Genomic DNA, 24,753 nt, shown 5'->3' on the forward strand with positions numbered 1-24,753 from the left:
TTGAAAAGTGTTTAATGAATTAAAAAAATAATAATAAATGATTTTCTTGAGTCTTTGATAGAGAACTAAAATGAAAGATAGTTTTAAAGTTGGCTTGACTCAAGATTGCCATAGCAGAGATTAGGAACTGAATTGATGATTGAGATTTTTATGAATGAATGGTAAAGAGAAATGGCTTGAGCCAAAATATTGCAAAAGTGAAAGATGTAAAGTTTGTATAGTATGATTGAACAGAGAAAGAAAGAGGTACTGCATAAGAATGTGAAAGTGATGATGAATGATGAGAATGATAATGAATGATGATAATGAGAATGATTATGTGATGATCTGCTGCGTAAAGGCAGTCAGATAGATGGTGGTACGACCACTGAGAGTGCTTTCCTGGGATACTTAGCTATAATGCTATACTGTAAGTTAGAGGACTCTTACAGAGGTATCGAGAACACACGACTAGCATATACTCCTGTAAGTCAAAGGACTCTTACAGTGAGAGTGTGTGTATGCTCCTGTAAGTCATAGGACTCTTACAGTGAGTGTGTTGGGCAGATATAAGTTAACTAGCTCCGCCATGCAAGTCAAAGGACTCTTGCAGTGGGTTGCTAGTGCCGCCCTGCAAGTCAAAGGACTCTTGCAGTGGTTTACCTCACAAGTCAAAGGACTCTTGCGAGGGGCATTGCCAACAGGGAAGCCTTACCTAGTTAAAGGACTCCGGGTAACGTCGGGAGCGGGTATGTAACTGACAAATGAGCTCATTACCTGCACTAGGGCTAGCCATGCATCATCCTTGTGTGTGCATTTGCATTTGATTGGGCTTGCTCGTTGTACTTCCCTGTGATTGTGCTGTTTGCCTTGCTATGACTTGTTTGTATGTTGAATTGAATCTCTTGTTAGTGCTATTGGTTAATGAATATATGAAGGTGATTGAGAATTGACGTTTTGATTGAGAAGTAATTATGTGACTGATAGATGGTTAATGTGACTAGTTTCGTATTTAGAATTTGTTTTGAGTTTAGAGATTTTTGAAGGAGGTAGTTAATTAGCTAAAGTAAAACCAAAAGTATTTTCAAAAAGTTTTGATAAAAATATAGTTTCCTTGAGTATGTTAATTATTTGCATATTAATCATTACTTTTACGGCATTCCCATTCCCTACTGAAAACGTGTGGTTTGTTCTCACCACAAAATCTTCCACCCTTTCAGTGACACAGGTTCGAAGACTCAGTTTGAAGCTGCGGACGATTGTTGGACTATATTTATGAGTTAAGTGTATGAGTTAATTTGCTTTCATAGAGTTCCCTCGCCCTTATTGCTTAAGATTTTTATTTTATACAGAGGGATAGGATTTGTATCTGAGTTTTATTTGAAATCTTTTGTATGACAGATATTATTACTAATAATTATGTGATTATTATTACTTGGTGATGTTTGCTATATGATTTTAAATAATAAAAACAAAATTTTTCTGGAATTTTCTATAAAACTAAAACGCGATATTGAACTAAAGGCTCAATAGTAAATAGTTAATAAAGGAAAGCAGGTTGGTAATGCCTTACTTTCGGTACGATCATGACGTACTGGAAGTTGGGTCGTTAAAACCCCCACATTCAAACTCTAAGTTTGGTGTTGGGAGGTTCCAACATTGCTCTGAACATCTGTGAGGCTCCATGAGAGCCACTGTCAAGCTATTGATATTAAAGAAGCGCTTGTTGGGAGGCAACCCAATCTTTAATTATTTTTGTTAAATTTCTGTTTTCTTTTGTTATTTTATGTTTTCTGTAGGTTGATAATCATGTGAAGTCACAAAAACAATTGAAAAAGCAAAAACAGAAGGAAAAATAGTATTAAAAACAGAACACCCTAGAGGAGAAACTTACTGGCGTTTAAATGCTAGTAAGGGTAGTAGAATGGACGTTAAACGCCCAGTCTGGCACCATTCTGGGCGTTTAACGCCAGAAATGGGCACCAGACTGGCGTTTAACACCAGAAAAGGGCAAGAAGCTGGCGTTAAACGCCAGAAATGGGCAGCAGCTTGGCGTTTAATGCCAGGATTGGTAGAAAGGGGCGTTTTTGCACGCCACTTGGTGCAGGGATGAGATATCCTTGACACCTCAGGATCTGTGGACCCCACAGGATCCCCACCTATCTCATCTCTCTCTCTCTTCTTCATCAATTCACCAATCACCTCAATACCTCTTCCCCAAAAACCCCTCACCTATCAAATCCTACCCTATCAAATCCTACCAATCCACATCCATCCATCATAAAACCCCACCTACCTCACCATTCAAATTCAAACCACTTTCCCTCACAAACCCACCCATAATGGCCAAACCATACCCCCCCTCTCCACTCCTATATAAACCCATCTTCACTCCTTCATTTTCACACAACCTAAACACTACTTCTCCCCCTTGGCCGAAACACAAAGCCCCCTCCATCCCCTCTATTTCTTCTTCTTCTACTCTCTTCTTTCTTCTTTTGCTCGAGGACGAGCAAACCCTCTAAGTTTGGTGTGGTAAAAGCTAAAGCTTTTTGTTTTTTCAAAACCATTTATGGCACCAAAGGCCGGAGAAATCTCTAGAAAGTGGAAAGGGAAGGCAAAAGCTTCCACCTTCGAGTCATGGGAGATGGAGAGATTCCTCTCAAGGGTGGATCAAGACCACTTCTGTGAAGTTGTGGCCAAGAAGAAGGTGATCCCCGAGGTCCCTTTCAAGCTCAAAAAGGGTGAATATCCGGAGATCCGACATGAGATCCGAAGAAGAGGTTGGGAAGTTCTCACTAATCCCATTCAACAAGTCGGGATCTTAATGGTTCAAGAGTTCTATGCCAATGCATGGATCACCAAGAACCATGATCAAAGTATGAACCTGTACCCTAAGAATTGGCTTACAATGGTTCGGGGGAAATACTTAGATTTTAGTCCGGAAAATGTAAGGTTGGCATTCAACTTGCCCATGATGCAAGGAGATGCACACCCATACACTAGAAGGGTCATGTTTGATCAAAGGTTGGACCAAGTCCTCATGGACATCTGTGAAGAGGGCGCCTAATGGAAGAGAGATTCAAGAGGGAAGCCAGTTCAACTAAGAAGGCATGACCTCAAGCCCGTGGCTAGGGGATGGTTGGAGTTCATCCAACGCTCGATCATTCCCACTAGCAACCGGTCTGAAGTTACTATAGACCGGGCTATCATGATTTATAGCATCATGATTAGAGAGAAAGTAGAAGTTCATGAGGTTATATCCCAAGAACTCTACAAGGTGGCGGACAAGTCCTCTACTTTGGCAAGGTTTGCCTTCCCTTATCTCATTTGTCACCTTTGCAATTCGGTTGGAATTGACATAGAGGGAGACATTCTCATTGATGAGGATAAGCCCATAACTAAGAAAAGGATGGAGCAAATAAGAGAACCTCACCAAGAGCATGAGGAATTTCCTCATCATTAAATCCCTGAGATGCCTCAAGGGATGCAATTTCCTCCACAAAACTATTGGGAGCAAATCAACACCTCCTTGGGAGAATTAAGTTCCAAAATGGGACAACTAAGGGTGGAGCACCAAGAGCATTCCATCCTCCTCCATGAAATTAGAGAAGACCAAAGAACCATGAGAGAGGAGCAACAAAGGCAAGGAAGAGACATTGAGGAGCTCAAGCACTCCATAAGATCTTCAAGAGGAAGAACTAGCCGCCATCACTAAGGTGGACCCGTTCTTTAATTTCCTTGTTCTTTATTTATCTGTTTTTTGAAAATTATGCTTTATGTTTATCTATGTCTGCGTCTTTATTACATGATCATTAGTGTCTTAGTGTCTATGCCTTGAAGCTATGAAAATGAATCCATCACCTTTCTTAAATGAAAAATGTTTTTAATTGAAAAAGAAAAAGAAGTACATGAATTTCAAATTTTAAAACAGTTTAATTATTTTGATGTGGTGGCAATACTATTGTTTTTCTGAATGAATGCTTGAACAGCGCATATTTTTGATATTGTTGTTTATGAATGTTAAAATTGTTGGCTCTTGAAAGAATGATAGGAAAAGGAGAAATGTTATTTGATAATCTGAAAAATCATAAAATTGGTTCTTGAAGCAAGAAAAAGCAGTGAAAAGCTTGCAGAAAAAATACAGATATGCCAAAAAAATGCGAAAAAAAAGAAGAAAAAAAAGAGAAAGAAAAAGCAAGCAGAAAAAGCCAATAGCCCTTTAAACCAAAAGGCAAGGGTAAAAAGAAGAGAATATACTATGAATTCCAAAATATCAATGAAACTTAGCTCCAATCAGATGAGCGGGACTTGTAGCTTTTTGCCTCTTGAATAGTTTTAGCATCATACTTTATCCATTGAAGTTTAGAATGATTGGTATCTATAGGAACTTAGAATTCAGATAGTGTTATTGATTCTCCTAGTTCAGTATGTTGATTCTTGAACACAGCTACTTTATGAGTCTTGGCCGTGGCCCTAAGCACTTTGTTTTCCAGTATTACCACTGGATACATAAATGCCACAGACACATAACTGGGTGAACCTTTTCAGATTGTGACTCAGCTTTGCTAGAGTCCCCAATTAGAGGTGTCCAGGGTTCTTAAACACACTCTTCTTTTTGCTTTGGACCTTGACTTTAACCGCTCAGACTCAAGTTTTTACTTGACACCTTCACGCCACAAGCACATGGTTAGGGACAGCTTGGTTTAGCCGCTTAGGCCAGGATTTATTCCTTTAGACCCTCCTATCCACTGATGCTCAAAGCCTTGGATCCTTTTTACCCTTGCCTTTTGGTTTTAAGGGCTATTGGCTTTTTCTGCTTGCTTTTTCTTTTTCTTTTTCTCTTCTTTTTTTTCGCCATTTTCTTTTTTCTCTCTTTTTTTCTGTAAGATTTTGTATTCACTGCTTTTTCTTGCTTCAAGAATCATTTTTATGATTTTTCAGATTATCAAATAACATGTCTCCTTTTTCATCATTCTTTCAAGAGCCAACATATTTAACATTTATAAACAACAATTTCAAAAGACATATGCACTGTTCAAGCATTCAATCAGAAAACAAAAAGTATTGTCACCCCATCAAAATAAATAAACTAGTTTTAAGGATGAATTCAAAACCATGTACTTCTTGTTCTTTTGTAATTAAAGCATTTTTCATTTAAGAAAGGTGATGGATTCATAGGACATTCAAAGCTTTAAGACATTGACGCTTAAACACTAGTGATCATGTAATAAGACACAAACATAAATAAACATAAAGCATAATAAATGAAAAACAGTAAAATAAATAGACAAGGAGATTAAGGAATGAGTCCACCTTAGTGAGGGTGGCGTCTTCCTCTTCTTGAAGAACCAATGGTGCTTTTGAGCTCCTCTATGTCTCTTCCTTGCCTTTGTTGCTCCTCCCTCATAGCTCTTTGATCTTCTCTAATCTCATGAAGGATGATGGAGTGCTCTTGATACTCCACCCTTAGTTGTCCCATGTTGGAACTTAATTCTCTTAGGGAGGTGTTGATTTTCTCCCAATAGTTTTGTGGAGGAAGGTGCATCCCTTGAGGCATCTCAGGGATTTCATGGTGGGGAATTTCCTCATGCTCTTGTTGAGGTCCATGATCTCTTATTTGCTCCATCCTTTTCTTAGTGATGGGCTTGTCCTCTTCAATGAGGATGTCTCCCTCTATGTCAATTCCAGCCGAATTGCAGAGGTGGCATATGAGGTGGGGAAAGGTTAACCTTGCCCAAGTGGAGGACTTGTCAGCCACCTTGTAAAGTTCTTGAGGTATAATCTCATGAACTTCCACCTCCTCTCCAATCATGATACTATGGATCATGATGGCCCGGGCTAGAGTAACTTCAGACCGGTTACTAGTAGGAATGATTGAGCGTTGAATGAACTCTAGCCATCCCCTAGCCACTGGTTTGAGGTCATGCCTTCTTAATTGAACCGGCTTGCCTCTTGAGTTAATTTTCCATTGAGCTCCTTCTTCACATATGTCTATGAGGACTTGGTCCAACCTTTGATCAAAGTTGACCCTTCTTCTGTAGGGGCGTGCGTTCTCTTCCATCATTGGCAAGTTGAACGCTAGCCTTACATTTTCCGGACTGAAGTCTAAGTATTTCCCCCGAACCATGGTGAGCCAATGCTTTGGATTCGGTTTCACACTTTGATCATGATTTCTAGTGATCCATGCGTTTGCATAGAACTCTTGGACCATTAAGATCCCGACTTGTTGAATGGGGTTGGTGAGAACTTCCCAACCTCTTCTTCGGATCTCATGTCGGATCTCCAGATACTCATTCTTTTTGAGCTTGAAAGGAACCTCAGGGATCACTTTCTTCTTAGCCACAACTTCATAGAAGTGGTCTTGATAGACCTTTGAGATGAATCTCTCCATCTCCCATGACTCAGAGGTGGAAGCAATTGCCTTCCCTTTCCTCTTTCTAGAGGTTTCTCTAGCCTTAGGTGCCATAAATGGTTATGAAAAAGCAAAAAGCTATGCTTTTACCACACCAAACTTAAAATGTTTGCTTGTCCCCGAGAAAAAGAAGAAAGAAAGAAGGAGAAGAAGAAAAAGAATAGAGGAGATGGAGGGAGAAGGTGTATTCGGCCAAGGGTAAGAAGAGAGGGTTGTGTTGTGTGAAAATGAAGAAGGAAAGAGGGGTTTATATAGGGGTGGGATGGGATTTAGGGTTCGGCCATTAGGGTTGGGTTTGGGAGGGAAAAGAGTTTGAATTTTGGAGGTAGGTGGGGTTTATGGGGAAGAGAGGATAGATGTAAGTGGTGAAGAGGTGATGGGAAAGAGTGATTGAGGTGATTGGTGAAGGGTATTTGGGGAAGAGAGTTATGAAACGGTGTGAAAAGGAGAGAAGAAGATGTGGGGATCCTGTGGGGTCCACAGATCCTGAGGGATCCTGTGGGGTCCACAGATCTTGTGGGGTCAAGGACTTAACATCCCTGCTATAATTAGGCGTGTAAAACGCCCTTGCTGTGCAATCCTGGCGTTTAACGCCAGATTACTGCTTGTTTCTGGCGTTAAACTCCCAAATGTAGCCTGTTTCTGGCGTTTAATGCCAGGCAGATGCTTGTTTCTGGCGTTAAACGCCAGCTTGGTGCTTGTTTCTACCATTAAACACCAGACAGATGCTTGTTTCTGGCATTTAAATGCCAGACTGCTCTCCTCCAGGGTGTGCTATTTTTAATGCTGTTTTTCATTCTGTTTTTGATTTTTCAGTAGTTTTGCGACTCCACATGATCATCAACCTAATAAAACATGAAATTACACAAGGAAAATAAAATAGATATAATTTAATAACATTGGGTTGCCTCCCAATAAGCGCTTCTTTAACGTCAATAGCTTGACAGTGAGCTCTCATGGAGCCTCACAGATGTTCAGAGCATTGTTGGGACCTCCCAACACCAAACTTAGAGTTTGAATGTGGGGACTTTGGTTGACTCTGTAGTGAGAGAAGTTTTTTATGCTTCCTTTCCATGGTTACAGAGAGAGATCCTTGAGTTTTAAACACAAGGTTGTCCTCATTCAGTTGAAGGACTAGTTCTCCTCTGTCTACATCAATCACAGCTCTTGCTGTGGCTAGGAAAGGTCTTCCAAGGATGATGGATTCATCCTTTTCCTTCCCAGTATCTAGGATTATGAAATCAGTAGGGATGTAAAGGCCTTCAACCTTTATTAACACTTCCTCTACTTGTCCATAAGCCTGTTTTCTTGAGTTGTCTGCCATCTCTAATGAGATTCTGGCAGCTTGTACCTCAAAGATCCCAAATTTTTCCATTACAGAGAGTGGCATTAAGTTTATTCCTGATCTCAGGTCACACAGAGCCTTCTCAAAGGTCATGGTGCCTATGGTACAGGGTATTAAGAATTTACCAGGATCCTGTTTCTTTTGAGGTAATTTCTGCCTATCCAATGCATTTAGTTCATTGGTGAGCAAGGGAGGTTCATCTTCCCAAGTCTCATCACCAAATAATTTGGCATTCAGCTTCATGATTGCACCAAGGTACTTAGCAACTTGCTCTTTAGTAATTTCTTCATCCTCTTCAGAGGACGAATACTCATCAGAGCTCATGAAGGGCAGAAGGAGGATCAATGGAATCTCTATGGTCTCTAATTGAGCCTCAAATTCCTTTGGTTCCTCGAAGGGAAACTCCTTATTGGTCACTGGATGTCCCAGGAGGTCTTCCTCACTAGGATTCACATCCTCCTCCTCCCTTGTGGGTTCGGCCATGATGGTTAAATCAATGGCCTTGCACTCTCTCTTTGGATTTTCTTCTGTATTGCTTGGGAGAGTACTAGGAGGAGTTTTAGTGACTCTTTTACTAAGTTGGCCCACTTGTGCCTCCAAATTTCTAATGGAGGACCTTGTTTCATTCATGAAACTTACAGTGACCTTAGATAGATCAGAGACTATATTTGCTAAGCTAGATGGATTCTGCTCCGAATTCTCTGTCTGTTGCTGAGTGGACGATGGAAAAGGCTTGCTATTGCTAAACCTATTTCTTCCACCATTATTAAAGCCTTGTTGAGGCTTTTGTTGATCCTTCCATGAGAAATTTGGATGATTTCTCCATGAGGGATTTTAGGTGTTTCCATAGGGTTCACCCATGTAATTTACCTCTGCTATTGCAGGGTTTTCAGGATCATAAGCTTCTTCTTCAGAAGATGCCTCTTTAGTACTGTTGGATGATTCCTTCAATCCATATAGACTCTGAGTGATCATATTGACTTGCTGAGTCAATATTTTATTCTGAGCCAGTATGGCATGCAGAGTATCAATTTCAAGAACTCCCATCCTCTGAGGCGTCTCATTACTCACAGGATTCCTTTCAGAAGTGTACATGAACTGGTTATTTGCAACCATGTCAATGAGCTCTTGAGCTTCTGCAGGCGTTTTCTTTAGCTGAATGGATCCACCTGAAGAATGGTCCAATGACATCTTTGATAATTCAGACAGACCATCATAGAATATATCCAGGATGGTCCATTCTGAAAGCATGTCAGAAGAACACTTTTTGGTCAGTTCCTTGTATCTCTCCCAAGCTTCATAGAGGGAATCACCTTCCTTCTGTCTGAAGGTTTGAACATCCACTCTAAGCTTGCTAAGCTTTTGAGGAGGAAAGAACTTGGCTAAGAAAACCGTGACCAGCTTATCCCAAGAGTTCAGGCTGTCTTTAGGTTGAGAGTCCAACCATATTCTAGCTCTGTCTCTTACAGCAAATGGGAAAAGCATAAGCCTGTTAACCTCGGGATCAACCGAAAGGGGTCTTCGGATGGAAGTCCATAAAACTTGCAATTCTGTTGCATCAGAGAAACTAGTTGAGGTTTCAGCTCAAAATTGTTTGCTCCAATGGCAGGGATTGAGATGCTTCTTCCATGTAAATTGGAATTAGGTACAGTAAAGTCACCAAGCATCTTCCTTGCATTGTTATTATTTTCGGCCATGTCTCCTTCTTTTTCGAAAATTTCTGTCAGATTTTCTCCAGAGAGTTGTGCTTTAGCTTCCCTTAGCTTCCTCTTCAGAGTCCTTTTAGGTTCAGGGTCAGCTTCAATAAGAATGTTCTTATCCTTGTTCCTGCTCATATGAAAAAGAAGAAAACAGAAAAGAAGAGGAATCCTCTATGTCACAGTATAGAGATTCCTTATGTAAGTATAAGAAGAGAATAATGGAGGAAAGAAGAGATAAGAATCCAAACACAAGGGAGAGGAATGAGTTCGAATTCTTGGGTGAAAGAGGGGTGTTAGTAGATGAATAAATAATTAGAAAGAGATGAGGAGAAGAGAAATTTGAAAATTAAATAAATTAAAATAAAAGTATTTTTGTTTTTAAATTGAATTTAAAATAAAAATAAAAATTAAAGTTCGAAAAATAGAAAGGAAAATTGAATCAAATTAAATTAAATTAAAAACAGTTAGTTAATTTAAAAAGGAATTTTGAAAAACAGGGAAGGGATTTTCGAAAATTAGAGAGAGAGAGTTAGTTAGGTAGTTTTGAAAAAGATAAGAATCAAACAAAAGATTAAGTGGTTGATGGAAAAAGATTTGAAAATCAATTTTTGGAAAGATAAGAAGTTAGAAAAGAAGTTGGAAAAGATTTTGAAATTGATTTTGAAAAAGATGTAATTGACATTTATTTTGAAAAAGATTTGAAAAAGAAATTTAAAAAGATTTGATTTTTGAAATCAAAGTTGATTACTTGACTAACAAGAAACTAAAAAGGTATTATTCTAGAGTTTAAAGACTGCACCTTTCTTACTAGGCAAGTAACAAACTTAAAAATTTTGAATCAATCACATTAATTGTTAACATTAATTTCGAAAATATGAAATAAAAATAAGAAAAAGATGTTGAAAATCAATTTGAAATTTTCGAAAATCATAAAAGAAAAATGAAAAAGATTTGATTTTTGAAAAAGATTTGAAAAAAAAGATAGAATTTTTAAATTGAAAATTTGATCTGACTCATAAGAAACAACTAAATTTTAAAAAGTTTTGAAAAAGTCAACTCAAATTTTCAAAAATTATGAGTAAAATAAGGGAAAGATATTTTTTTTTATTTTTGATTTTTAATGAAGAAAGAGAAAAACACAAAAAAGACACAAGACATAAAAATTATGAATCAAAACACACAATGCATGCAAGAACACTATGAATGTCAAGATGAACACTAAGAACACTTTGAATGTCAAGATGAACACCAAGAACTTATTTTTGAAAATTTTTAAGAAAAGAAAAACATGCAAGACACCAAACTTAGAAATTTTCAATAACTAGACACCAACAAATTAAAATTGCATATGGAAAACAAGAAAAGATGCAAAATAAGAAAACATGAAGATCAAACAAGAGGATTCATCAAGAACAACCTGAAGATCATGAAGAATGCATGATGAATTTTTGAAAAATGCAAGAAAATTATAAAAACATACAATTAACACCAAACTTAAAAATTGGCACAAGACTCACACAAGAAACCCAAAATTATTTTTGGTTTTATGATTTTATTAAATTTTTTTCGAAAATTAATTGGAAAAAGAAAAATAAGGATTTCAAAATTTTTAATAGGAATTCCAGGAATCTTGCAATATTAGTATAAAGCTCCAGTCCAGGAATTAGACATGGCTTAGTAGCCAGCCAAGCTTTCATTGAAACCTCCGGTCCAAAACACTAGACATGGCCAATGGCCAGCTAAGCTTTAGCAGATACAAATCAGACATACAAAAGCTGATACTTCATCCAACTTCATTCTATGCTGATAAGTGGAAGCCCCAGTTCCAAATGAATTAGACATGGCTATACAGCCAGCCAGGCTTCAACATGCTTCATAAAACTCTAGAATTCATTCTTAAAAAATATGAAGAACATAGAATAATTTTTTTTTTAAAATATTTATTTACAAAAAAAAAATTTTTTTTGTTTTATTTTTCGAAAATAAAATTAACGAAACAAAAAGCTTAAAATTAAAATAAAATTACATAATCTGAGCAACAAGATGAACCGTCAGTTGTCCAAACTCGAACAATCCCCGGCAACGGCGCCAAAAACTTGGTGAGCAGAAATTGTGACGGTTCATTCCTTGGTAACGGTGCTAAAAACTTAATACGCACGTTCATAATCTTAGTTCTTTGTCACAACTTCGCACAACTAACCAGCAAGTGCACTGGGTCATCCAAGTAATAAACTTACGTGAGTAAGGGTCGATCCCACCCCACGGAGATTGTCGGCTTGAAGCAAGCTATGATCATCTTGCAAATCTCAGTCAGGCAGATTCATATGGTTATGGATATTTGATAATTAAAATATAATTAAAATATAAATAAAACATAAATTAAAGATAGAGATACCTATGTAATTCATTGGTGAAAGTTTCAGATAAGCGTATGAAGATGCTTGTTCCTCCTGAACCTCTGCTTTCCTATTATCTTCATCCAATCATTCATACTCCTTTCTATGGCAAGCTGTATGTTAGGCGTCACCGTTATCAATGGCTACATCCTATCCTCTCAGTGAAAATGGTCTAATGCTCTGTCACTGCATGGCTAATCATCTGTCGGTTCTCGATCATACTGGAATAGGATCCATTGATCCTTTTTCGTCTGTCACTACGCCCAGCACTCGCGAGTTTGAAGCTCGTCGCAGCCATCCCTTCCCAGATCCTACTCGGAATACCACAGACAAGGTTTAGACTTTCCGGATCTCAAGAATGGCCGTCCATGGATTCTAACTTATACCACGAAGACTCTGATTAAGGAATCCTAGACATATTCGTTCAATCTAAGGTAGAACGGAAGTGGTTGTCAGGCACGCGTTCATAGGTTGGGAATGATGATGACTGTCACGATCATCACATTCATATTGAAGTGCGAATGAATATCTTAGAATCGGAATAAGCTTGAATTGAATAGAAAAATAATAGTACTTTGTATTAATTCATGAGGAACAGCAGAGCTCCACACCTTAATCTATGGTGTGTAGAAACTCTACCGTTGAAAATACATAAGAACAAGGTCCAGGTATGGCCAATTGGCTAGCTCTCATAAAGGTCTAAGATAGCATAAAACTGATCAAAGATGTCTAATACAATAGTAAAATGTCCTATTTATATCAGACTAGATACTAGGGTTTACAGAAATGAGTAAATGATGCAGAAATCCACTTCTGGGGCCCACATGGTGTGTGCTTGGGCTGAGCATTGAGCTTTAAACGTGTAGAGGCTTCTCTTGGAGTTGAACGCCAGTTTGTAACCTGTTTATGGCGTTTAACTCCAAATTGCAACCTGTTTCTGGCGTTTAACTCCAGAATGCAACATGGAACTGGCGTTTAACGCCAGTTTGTGTCGTCTAAACTCGGGCAAAGTATGGAATATTATATATTGCTGGAAAGCCCTGGATCTCTACTTTCCAACGCAATTCAAAGCGTGCAATTTTAAGTTCTGTAGCTCTAGAAAATCCACTTTGAGTGCAGGGAGGTCAGAATCCAGCAGCATTTGCAGTCCTTCTTCAACCTCTGAATCTGATTTTTGCTCAAGTCCCTCAATTTCAGCCAGAAAATATCTGAAATCACAGAAAAACACACAAACTCATAGTAAAGTCCAGAAATGTGATTTTTTATTAAAAAATAATAAAAATATACTAAAAACTAACAAAATCATACTAAAAACTATGTAAAAATAATGCCAAAAAGTGTATAAATTATCCGCTCATCACTCTGCTCTGATTACTCTTTTCTCTGTATCTCTTTACTCTGCTCTGATTACTCTGTTTAATGTATGTAATTAAAGCTTATGTAAATTTCGGTATGAATGGTTAGCCTGTCCCAAGTATAGGTTCATTAAGTCTATACTAAAATAATTTAACTTTTCATATATCACCTAACCCTAGGCGCAACTCAAGAACTAACTATGTTGCTCCTAGTTCGTTCACTAGTCTCTGTTAGTTTCTGTCATTAAAACTTTACCGACTTTTCCCTTGATTTTTATCTTTTCTTCAACTTTTTATCTTTTCTTTGTCTTTGCCTCACTAATATGTTATTACCACTCCCTAAGTGTTTTTTGAAGGTAATTATGAGATTCTGAGCTTAAAGTTGTCTTTCTAAAACTTTTAAGAAAAACTCTCTTTTTCGTATTATTTTATTATTTTTATTAAAATATTATTTTAAATTAAATAATATTATTTAATATTTTATTATTATTTATTATTTTATTATTAAATTTTCAAAAATTACCTTACCTTTAACTTTTAAACTTTAAAATTTACTTTTTACCCCGGTAATTTTTAATATTTCTACTTTAACCACCCTAACTTTTCGAAATTACAAAATAACCCCCAAACACCAAAATATTTACTTCCTTGCCCTTTTATGGATCAAAAAGGTGCTCTTCATTGTTCTTCACCACACTCAAAATGTTCTTCGTGTTCTTCGTAAATTTTTCGGATTTTTTCTTTGTTTTCACCCATTTTTCAATCTTTTTGGCAACCAATTTTTACCATAATTCAAAATAAAATTGCAGCCACTAAAGCTGCATATTTTCCCCTTGAATACAACACAAATTCAACCCCAATTTGAGGGTTAGGGTTTGAAATTCCAGCAGCCATTACGAACACAAATTCATAGTTAAATATCATCAAATTTCATCAAATTTTTACCGAAATTTCAACAAGAATCACTCATATAAACAATAAATTTCAAGCATAACCAATCCATAATCACACAACTCAAACACAATTAATCAAGATTAATTTTACCAAACCACACCTTGATTTGCTGCTCCAAATCTGGTTACTCTTTGAAGTGTTCTTAAAGCACTTTTTCCTCCTAAAACACATCAAGAACAACTTTGAATCCATAAAATCTCAACTGACCAAACCTTAATCAACATGTTAGGAAGGGATTCCTCACCTTAAATGTGCTAGGAATTGAAGATATTTGGCCCACAAGTCAAGCTAAGCAAGATATCTAAGGAAAAACATCAAGAAAACACATGTTCATGCATGTTTCCTTAAAAACCGAATTCAAAAGGGAAAGCAACAGCTATCTCACCTTATTTCCAGCCTTGATAAGTTACATGGTTATGTAGAGGAAGAAGAGAGGATCATTTTGGTGTAATCGGAGTTTTGATTTGAGTTTTAGTTCGGAAGAAATCAAGCTTTGAAGATTTGGAACTAAGAACTTTCTCTCCTTTTTCTCTTGATAATTTTCGGCCACAATTAGCAAATTAGGAAGCCTTGGAGGTCTTGGGGGTGAGAAAAGTCATGCTTGATGATGATTGGCTAGTTTGGGAGGTGGTTGGAAAATATCTCAGCTGTATAATTACTAAAACTAGATGTATTAGAACATACACTTAATAACACTTCTAGAGATTAATATCTGAGCCACTAGTATAAATGACACTAGTAACATGAATAACATGAGAATAGAAGATATATGATGAGGCATTAGCATTGCTAAAGTCAACAGAGAGTGCTGTTGTTAATCTGCACTAGTAGATTGTGAACCCGGTTAAACCGATTTCCTTTTTTAACTAAAACAAACCAGGTAACCATATAATATCATTCAAGAATCTTCTAATGCCAATATAATAATAATGTTATACTATTATCTTTCTTCTCTCATAAATCGACTCCAGTTCATCAAACTGAGATTGTTTATGGAAACTAGAATCAAAACTCCTAACCGATACGGTTCAAAAACTAGGTTCTTCGTGATTGCGTTATCGAGCTTGCCTCAGAAGAGGTTCTAGCTTAAGGATGACATAATGACAATGAGGATTGAGATTCTTGATGATACAATAGAGGTGTTTCCTTTACTAATCTTCCGGAGAAATCCGTGCCTTCAGAAAAGATCTCGCGTATTCGAAAAACAGGGTTGTTACATTCAATCATCCTAAAAGAAAATTTTGCCCCCAAAATTTTAGCCATGTGTAGAATCCATCTTCAAGCGATCTATTTCCTTCAAGCCATCCTGAAGAAGAGATCAGCCCATTACTTACAGCATCCAAATCTCATATAGTCATAGCCATGGAGATCACAACAACTATGAAGATAGATGTGCCTTGCATCGATTTGACATTCGAAACTCGATTAAACCATGCCTGTTCACATTCATTGAGGTCTTATCTACACCAAACAATCAACATTAAGGTGATCAATCTTAATATCTCAAGTTAAGCACGAAAATTCCCAAAATGAGCACTCATAGACATTCATGCTTAATGTATCTTAAAGATACCCTCACGGAATGAGACACACAAGCAGAGTATGCAGTAAAGCATACTCAGTCCACTCCCCAGGCTCTACTGGGAACGAACTGCTCTGATACCAAATTGTAACGTGTAACGACCCAATTTTCAATGTCTAGATCATACCGGAAACTGAGCGCTACTAATTTGTCTTCCTAATTATTATCTATTATTTATCATATGAGCCTGATTCGTTGTAAAAAGCGTAGTTAATTTGCGAAGTGTATTTTTTTTTGAAAACGTTTGGATTAATAGACAGAATCATTTATAATCAATTCACAAATAATAACAGATAAAACAGTTATAAACAACCACACATAAATATATCACGAGTAGCTAGCAACGTTCAGTTATCCAGCCTTTATTAGAGTATAGACCTTTAGTTAGAACAACCCTAGATATAGCTAGATAATAACTATATACATAAACATACATACAACATCCCAGGTCCTGACCTGTTCAAGAGGTCTCTAAGCTGGCACCTAGGCTAGCCTAGACTCTATACTCACCTAGTCCCTCTAAACTACTAAAGCGAGGGAAAGTACATTCTAGGTCTTCAAAACTCAAGTCAAGTGGAACGTCATCAAAAATAGAACATCATCTGCTACTCCTCTGCAGGATCAGACTTTTCCACAGGACGTCTCTCTGGTATCTCATGAAGTAGCCACACAATAGGAATCTTGTACACAGGATTTAGGTTAAAGTGTGCATACGAACGGGGTGCAGACGTTGGCTGGTACCACAGTATATACATATAAACAGAGAACGATATTCACCCTAGACTCAGAAGACTATCTAGTGCAGAATCCTCTTCTTGTGAATGGTCATCAGTGAACTATGGTAAGGTACTCTTACTTCCATCTGAAGGGGAAACGGAGAGAGAAGGGGTAAGAACTGGGGACTTCTTAGTAGGGTCGGGGTTATTAGTTATGTTCATTAATTTTATGTTGTTTAGCAGACTATTAGCAGAATACAAAGAAGCAGTAATTAGAAAACACAGATAAGTAGAGAAGACAGATAAAATAGATAGCAAAACACAAACAGAAGAATACAAGAAAATAACACAAGCATAGAGAATGGAATACAAACAAGGAAAGCATACATTCATACCACAATCATAACAAAGGAAATGCGCAACCATGTATGATGCATGTCTAGCCCTAGCGCAGGTAATGAGCTCATTTGTCGGTTACATACCCGCTCCCGACGTTATCCGGAGTCCTCTGACCAAGTAAGGCTTCCCTGTTGGCAATGCCCCTCGCAAGAGTCCTTTGACTTGTGAGGCAAACCACTGCAAGAGTCCTTTTACTTGCATGGCGGAGCTAGTTAACTTATATCTGCTCAACACACTCGCTGTAAGAGTCCTTTGACTTACAGGAGCACACACATACTCACTGTAAGAGTCCTTTGACTTACAGGAGTATATGCTAGTTGTGTTTTCTCGATACCTCTGTAAGAGTCCTCTGACTTACAGAATAGCATTATAGCTAAGTATCCCAGGAAAGCACTCTCAGTGGTCGTACCACCATCTATCTGACTGCCTTTACGCAGCAGATCATCACATAATCATTCTTATTATCATCATTCATTATCATTCTCATTATTTATCATTACTTTCACATTCTTATACAGTACCTCTTTCATTCTCTGTTCAATCATACTATACAAACTTTACATCTTTCACTTTTACAAAAGCTTGGATCAAACCATTTCTCTTTATCATATTACTCTTTTCTCTTTGTATCTCTTTACTTTTCTCTGGTTACTCTTTCTTCTGTATCTATATCACTTTTTTCTCTTTATCTCTTTACTTTACTCTGGTTACTCTGTGATCTGTGTTTCTTTACTCTGCTATGATTTTTCTGCTTAACGTATGTATTTAAAGCTTATGTAAATTTCGGTATGAATAGTTAGCCTGTCCCACGTATAGGTTCATTAAGTCTATACTGAAACAGTTTAACTTTTCATATAATACCTAACCCTAGTCGCAACTCAAGGACTAACTATGTTAAAATAATCAAGCTTCCATCTGAAGGGTGAAGGGAGAGAGAAGGGTAAGAATTAGGGAGTTCTTAGTAGGGCCGGGGTTATTAGTTATGTTCATTAATTCCGTGTTGTTTAGCAGATAAATAGCAGAATACCGAGAAGCAGTAGACAGAAGAAACAGATAAATAGAGAAAATAGAGAAAACAAAAAGCAAAACACAATCAAAAGAATACAAGAAAACAAAAGACAGACACAGAGAATAGAATGAAAACAAAGAAAGTATACATTCAATCAACAATCATAACAGAGGAAATGCGCAACCAAGTATGATGCATGTCTGTCCTATGCAGGCCATGAGCTCACGTGTTGGTTTGCACCCTGCAGCCCGACATTACCTTGGAACTAGTCCTAGATATGGCTTATTTTCTGTAGGTGAACTTCGGCCTACAGAAATAGCACTTTCGTAAGTGAACTTCGTCTTACAGGAATAATCTAAATACAACACAACAACTTTCTGTAGGTAAACTTCAGCCTACAGAAATAACACCTCTGTAAGTGAACTTTGGCTTACAGAAATGGTGCCCCTGTAAGTGAACTTCGGCTTACAAGAATAATATAAACACAACAGAACAACTTTCTATAGGTGAACTTTGGCCTACAGAAATAACACTTCTGTAAGTGAACTTCGGCTTACAGAAATGGCGCCCCTGTAAGTGAACTTCGGCTTACAGGAATCACAACTCTCTGTAGGTGAACTTTGGCCTACAGGAGCAACACCCTGAGATACACAATTGATATTCACTGCAGGTGAACTTCGGCCTACAGGAATAACAACCCACTGTAGGTGAACTTGGGCCTATAGGACCTCTAGGGCCTACAGGACCTCTAGGGCCTACAGGACCTCTAGGGCCAATGGGAAAAGAAGCAGATGAACATACAATAGAACATCATGCCACAAGGCTTAACTCTTTATTCTTATACTCTTCTCCTATATTCTCTTTGTTATATTACTCTTTTCTCAATGTCTCCTTACTCTGCTCTGATTACTCTATTCTCTGTATCTCTCTACTCTGTTCTGATTTTTCTGTTTAACGTATGTATTTAAAGCTTATGTAAATTTTGATATGAATAGTTAACCTGTCCCAAGAATAGGTTCATTAAGTCTATACTGAAACAGTTTAACTTTTCATATAATACCTAACCATAGTCGCAACTCAAGGACTAACTATGTTGCCCTAGTTCGTTCGCTAGTCTCTGTCTGTTTTTCTATCATTAATACTTTACAGACTTTTTCTTCGATTTTTATCTCTTATTTAACTTTTTATCTTCCCTTTATCTTTGCCTCACTATTATGTTTTTACCACTCCCTAAGTGTTTTATGAAGGTAATTATGAGATTCTGCGCTTAAAGTTGTCTTTCTAAAGCTTTTACAGAAAACTGCATTTTCTGCATTATTTTATTATTTTTATTAAAATATGATTTTTAATTAAATATTATTATTTAATTTTTTATTATTATTTATTATTTTATCATTAAATTTTCGAAAATTACCTTGCCTTTACCTTTTAACCTTTAAAATTCACTTTTTACCCTGGTAACTTTTAATATTTCTACTTTAACCACCTTAACTTTCAGAAATTACCAAATAACCCCTCAGACACCAAAATAATTACAACCTTTCCCTTTCTAAGATCTAAAAGGTGTTCTTCAATGTTCTTCATCACACTCAAAGTGTTCTTCGTGTTCTTCGTGTATTCTTCAGATTCTTTCTCTATTTTTCGGTACGCCTAGGACATACCAGAAACTGAGTACTACCAATTTGTCAAACCATATCATAATCACACAACTCAAACATAATCAATCAAGATTAAATTCTTCAAACCCTACCTTGATTTGCTGCTCCAAATCCGATTACTCTTTGAAGTGTTCTTAAAACACTTTTCTTCCTAAAACACATCAAGAACAACTTTAAAACTCTAAACCATCAAGTAAACGAACTTCAGTAGCATCTTAGGAAGGTTATCCTCACCTTAAACGTGCAGGAAATCAAAGATCCTTCGCCCACAAGTCAAGCTAAGCAAGAGATCTAAGGAAGAATATCAAGAAAACACTTATTTAAGCATGTTTCCTTGAAAACCGAATTGAAGAGGGAGGGAGATAGCTATCTCACCTTATTTTTAGCCTTGATAAGTTACATGGTTATGTAGAGGAAGAAGAGAGGATCATTTTGGTGAAATCGAAGTTTTGATTTGAGTTTTGGTTCAGAAGAAATCAAGCTTTGAAGATTAAGTGTACATGAAGTTTTCTCTCTTTTCTCTCCTTTCAATTTCGGCCAAAGGGAGTAAATGACCAGCCTTGGAGTGTCTTGGGGGTGTAAGGTGAGTTGTGATTGGTTGGCTTGGAGGTGGGTTAAAATAATATTAAAATATCTCAGGTGTATAACTACTAAAACTAGATGTATCGGAACACTTGTAAAAACATCTCTAAAAATTATTTTCTGAGCTACTAGCATATATGACACTAGTAACATATTTATTATGAGAATAAAACATGTATAATGAGGCCTTAGCATTGCTAAAGTCATCAGAGAGTGCCAGTGCTAAGCTGCACCAGTAAAAAGTAGAGAAATCAAAGTAGAGTAAAGAAACACAGAGAACAGAGTAACCAGAGAAGCATAATGGGATACTGAGAAAAGAGTAATCAGAGCAAAGTAAAAAGACAAAGAGAAAAGAGTAATGTGATAAAGAGAAATGGTTTGAGTTAAGATGTTGTAAAAGTAAAAGTTGTAGAGTTTGTATAGCATGATTGAACAGAGAAAGAAAGAGGTACTGCATAAGAATATGAAAGTGATGATGAATAATGAGAATGTTAATGAATGATGATAATGAGAATGATTATGTAAGAATCTGCTGCAGAGAGGCAGTCAGATAGATGGTGGTACGACCACTGAGAACGCTTTCCTGGGATACCTTGCTATAATGCTTTGCTGTAAGCAGAGGTTGCTTACAGAGGTATCGAGATGAGTGTGCTCCTGTAAAACAGAGGTTGCTTACAGTGAGTGAGTTGTTGCTCCTGTAAGACAGAGGTTGCTTATAGTGAGTATGTTGTTGCTCCTGTAATACAGAGGTTTCTTACAGTGAGTCTGTTGGGCGTATATCGGCTAATAAGTGCCACCCTGCAAGACAAAGGTTGCTAGCAGTGGATATTGCCAACAGGAAAGCCTTATCCAGACAGAGGTTGCTGGGTAATGTCGGGAGCGGGTATGTAACCGATAAATGAGCTCATTACTTGCACTAGGGCTAGACATGCATCATATTTGGTTGCGCATTTCCTCTGTTATGATTGTTGTTTGAATGTATGCCTTCTTTGTTTTCATTCTATTCTCTGTGTATCTGTTTTGTTTTCTTGTATTCTTTTGTTTGTGTTTTGCTTTTTGTTTTCTCTATTTTCTCTATTTATCTGTTTCTTCTGTCTACTGCTTCTCGGTATTCTGCTATTTATCTGCTAAACAACATGGAATTAATGAACGTAACTAATAACCCCGGCCCTATTAAGAACTCCCCAGTTCTTACCCCTTCTCTCTCCCTTCCCCCTTCAGATGGAAGCATGAGTACCCTTCCGTAGTTTGCTGATGACTGTTCTGCAAAGAGGATTCCGCTCTAGGTAGTCTTCTGAGTCTAGAGTGAACTTCATTACCTGTTTATATGTATATACTGTGAGACCAGCTAATGTCTGCACCCCGTTTGTACGTGAACTTTAACCTAAATCCTATGTACGAGACTCCTATTGTGTGGCTACTTGATGAGGTACTAGAGAGACGTCATATGACAATGACTGATCGTGCAGAAGAGTAGTAGATGATGTTCTACCTTTTGGTGATGTTCCACCTGACATGAATTTTGAAGATCTAGAACGTACTTTCCCTCGCTTTAATAGTTTAGAGGGACTAGGCGAGTATAGAGTCTAGGATAGCCTAGGTGCCAGCTTAGGGACCTCTTGAACAGGTCAGGACCTGGGATGTTGTATGTTTATATATGTATATAGATATTATTTAGCTATATCTAGGGGTGTTCTAACTAATAGTCTGTTTTCTAATAAAGGCTGAATCACCGAATGCTGTCAACTACTTGTGATGTATTTATGTGTGGTTGTTTATAACTGTTTTACCTATTATTATTTGTGAATTGATTATAAATGATACCAAGTGATCAAACAGAGTAGAAAACTACATTTTCCGCATTATTTTATAAACCGACAAATGAGCTCATTACCTGGGTATCGACCCAATTTTCAATATGACTAGATCATATTGAAATTAACTTACCTTTTACTTTTAACCTTTAAAATTCACTTTTTACCACCCGAAACTTTTAATATTTCTACTTTTACCACCCTAACTTCCAGAAATTACCATATAACCCCTTAAACACAAAAAATTTTACTTGCTTGCCCTTTCTAAAATCTAAAAGGTGTTCTTCAATGTTCTTCGTATATTCTTCAAATTCTTTCTCTGTTTTTACCCGTTTTTCAGTCTTTTCAGCAACCGATTTTTACCAAAATTCAAAATAAATTTCCAGCCACTAAAACTCCATATTTTCTACATAATTTTAACACAAATTGAACCTCAATTTAAGCTCTAGGGTTTCGTTTTCCAGCAGCCACAAGAACACACATTCATAACTTGAATTTCATCAAATTTCATCAAATTTTCACCAAAATTTCAACAAGAATTACTCATAAAAACAATCAATTTCAAGCACAACCAAACCATATCATAATCACACAACTCAAACACAATCAATCAAGATTAAATTCGTCAATCCCTTCCTGGTTTTGCTGCTCCTAATTCGGTTAAACTTTCAGGTGGTCCTTAAGCACTTTTTCCTCCTAAATCACATCAAGAACAACTTTAAATCCAAAAACTCTCAACTGACCAAATCTCACTCAGTATGTTAGGAAGAGATATCTCACCTTAGACTTGCTTGAAATTCACATTTCTTGGCCCTCAAGTCAAGTTAAGCATGATTCCTAAGGAAGAACATCAAGAAAACACATGTTTTGCATGGTTTTCCTTGAAAACCGAATTGAAATGGGAGGGAGACAGCCATCTCACCTTATTTCCATCCTTGATAAGTTACATGGTTATGTAGAGGAAGAAGAGAGGGTCATTTTGGTGAAATCGGAGTTTTGATTTGAGTTTTAGTTCAGAAGAAATCAAGCTTTGAAGATTAAGTGTTCATGAAAGTTTCTCTCTTTTCTCTCTTGTTATTTTCGGCCAAAATGATGAAATGAGACAGCCTTGGAGGTCTTGGGGGTCTAAGGTGAGTTGTGATTGGTTGGCTTGGAGGTGGATTAAAATAATATTAAAATATCTCTGGTGTACAACTACTAAAACTAGGTGTATCGGAACACTGGTAAAAACATCTCTAAAAATTATTTTCTGAGCTACTAGCATAAATGACACTAGTAACATATTTATTATGAGAATAGAACATGTATAATGAGGCCTTAGCATTGCTAAATTCATCAGAGAGTACTGGTGCTAAGCTGCACTAGTAAACCGTAAACCCGGTTAAACCGATTTTCTATTTTTAACAAAAACAGACCAGGTAACCTTATAATGTCATTCAACCATTTTATAATACTAATATAATGATAATATTATACTATTATCTCTCTCCTTGCATGAATCAAGTCCGGTTCGTCAAACAGAGACTATTTACGAAAATCAGAATCAAAACTGCCAACCGATAGGGTTCAAAAACAAGGTTCTTCACGATTGCATTATCGAGCTTGCCTCAGAGGAGGTTCTAACTTAAGGATGACATAATGATAATGAGGATTGAGATGCTTGATGACATAACAGAGGTGTTCCCTTTACTGATCTTCCGGAGAAATCCGTACTTTCAGAAAAGATCTCATGTACTCGAAAATCAGGGTTGTTACATTCTACCCTCCTAAAAGAAAATTTTGCCCTCAAAATTTTAGTTACCTGAGAACAGATGCGGGTAATCAGCTCTCATCTTATCTTCCAATTCCCATGTGTGATCTTCTTCTCTTCTTGGTTCCCATGCTACCTTGACTAAGCGAACAATCTTCCCTCTTAGCTGCTTATCACTTCTTTCTACGATCTGAACTGGTGATGCTTGATATGTCAAATCATTTTATAACTGTACTGTTTCTGGTTGTGAAACGTGACTCTCATCGGGAACATATTTCTTAAGTTGCGAGACATAAAAAAAACATCATGAAGTTTTGATAAATAAGGAGGAAGGGCTATTTGATAAGCTACTAGACCGACTCTTTTAAGTATTTGGAAAGGTTCTATGTATCGTGGGTTAAGCTTTTTAGTCTTAAGGGCTCTACCTATTCCAGTAATCGAAGTTACTTCTAGAAAGACATGGTTTCCCTCACTAAACTCTGAGGGTCTACGTCTATTATCGGCATAGCTCTTTTGACGGCCTTGTGCTGTCTGGATCTTCCGACGAATCTCCTTTATCTTCTCAGTAGTTTCTTACACTAAGTTTGGACCTAAGACACTAGCTTCCCCATCGTCATTCCAACACAATGGTGTCTGACATCTTCTTTCGTAGAGAGCTTCGTATGGTGCCATCCCGATACTTTATTGGCAATTGTTGTTGTAGACAAATTCGACCAACAGCAAATACTTATCCCAGCTGCTTTGGTTGTCTATCATTCATAATCGTAACATGTCTTCTAATGTCTGGATTGTCTGCTCTGATTGTCCATCTATCTGAGGATGGTATGCTATACTCGTGTGCAATTTTGTTTCCAACGCTTTCTGAAAAGCTCCCCAAAATCTAGTAGTAAACCTCGAAACTTGATCTGAGACAATTTATGAAGGTAACCCATGTAGTCGTACGTTTTCTTGAATATATATTCGTTCCAGCCTTTCTAAAGTATAGTCAACTCGAATCAGAAGGTAGTGCGCTGACTTTGTCAACCTGTCCACAATTACCCAGATGGTATCATGTCCTGTTGAGGTCCTTAGCAATCCCGTGACAAAATTCATAGTAATC

At 37.2% G+C, this 24,753-nt stretch overlaps 1 non-coding gene across 1 annotated transcript; it reads left to right on the top strand.

Annotated features, from left to right (window-relative positions):
- Positions 1–8,984: 8,984 nt before the first annotated feature.
- LOC148561486 (small nucleolar RNA R71) lies at positions 8,985–9,092 on the top strand. Its single transcript, XR_015887663.1, has one exon. It is a non-coding gene; the product is annotated as a small nucleolar RNA R71 (small nucleolar RNA).
- Positions 9,093–24,753: the final 15,661 nt, after the last annotated feature.

This window comes from Arachis ipaensis, chromosome B6 (genome assembly GCF_059453495.1).
Source record: "Arachis ipaensis isolate K30076 ecotype BB chromosome B6, ASM5945349v1, whole genome shotgun sequence".
Lineage (NCBI taxonomy): Eukaryota > Viridiplantae > Streptophyta > Magnoliopsida > Fabales > Fabaceae > Arachis > Arachis ipaensis.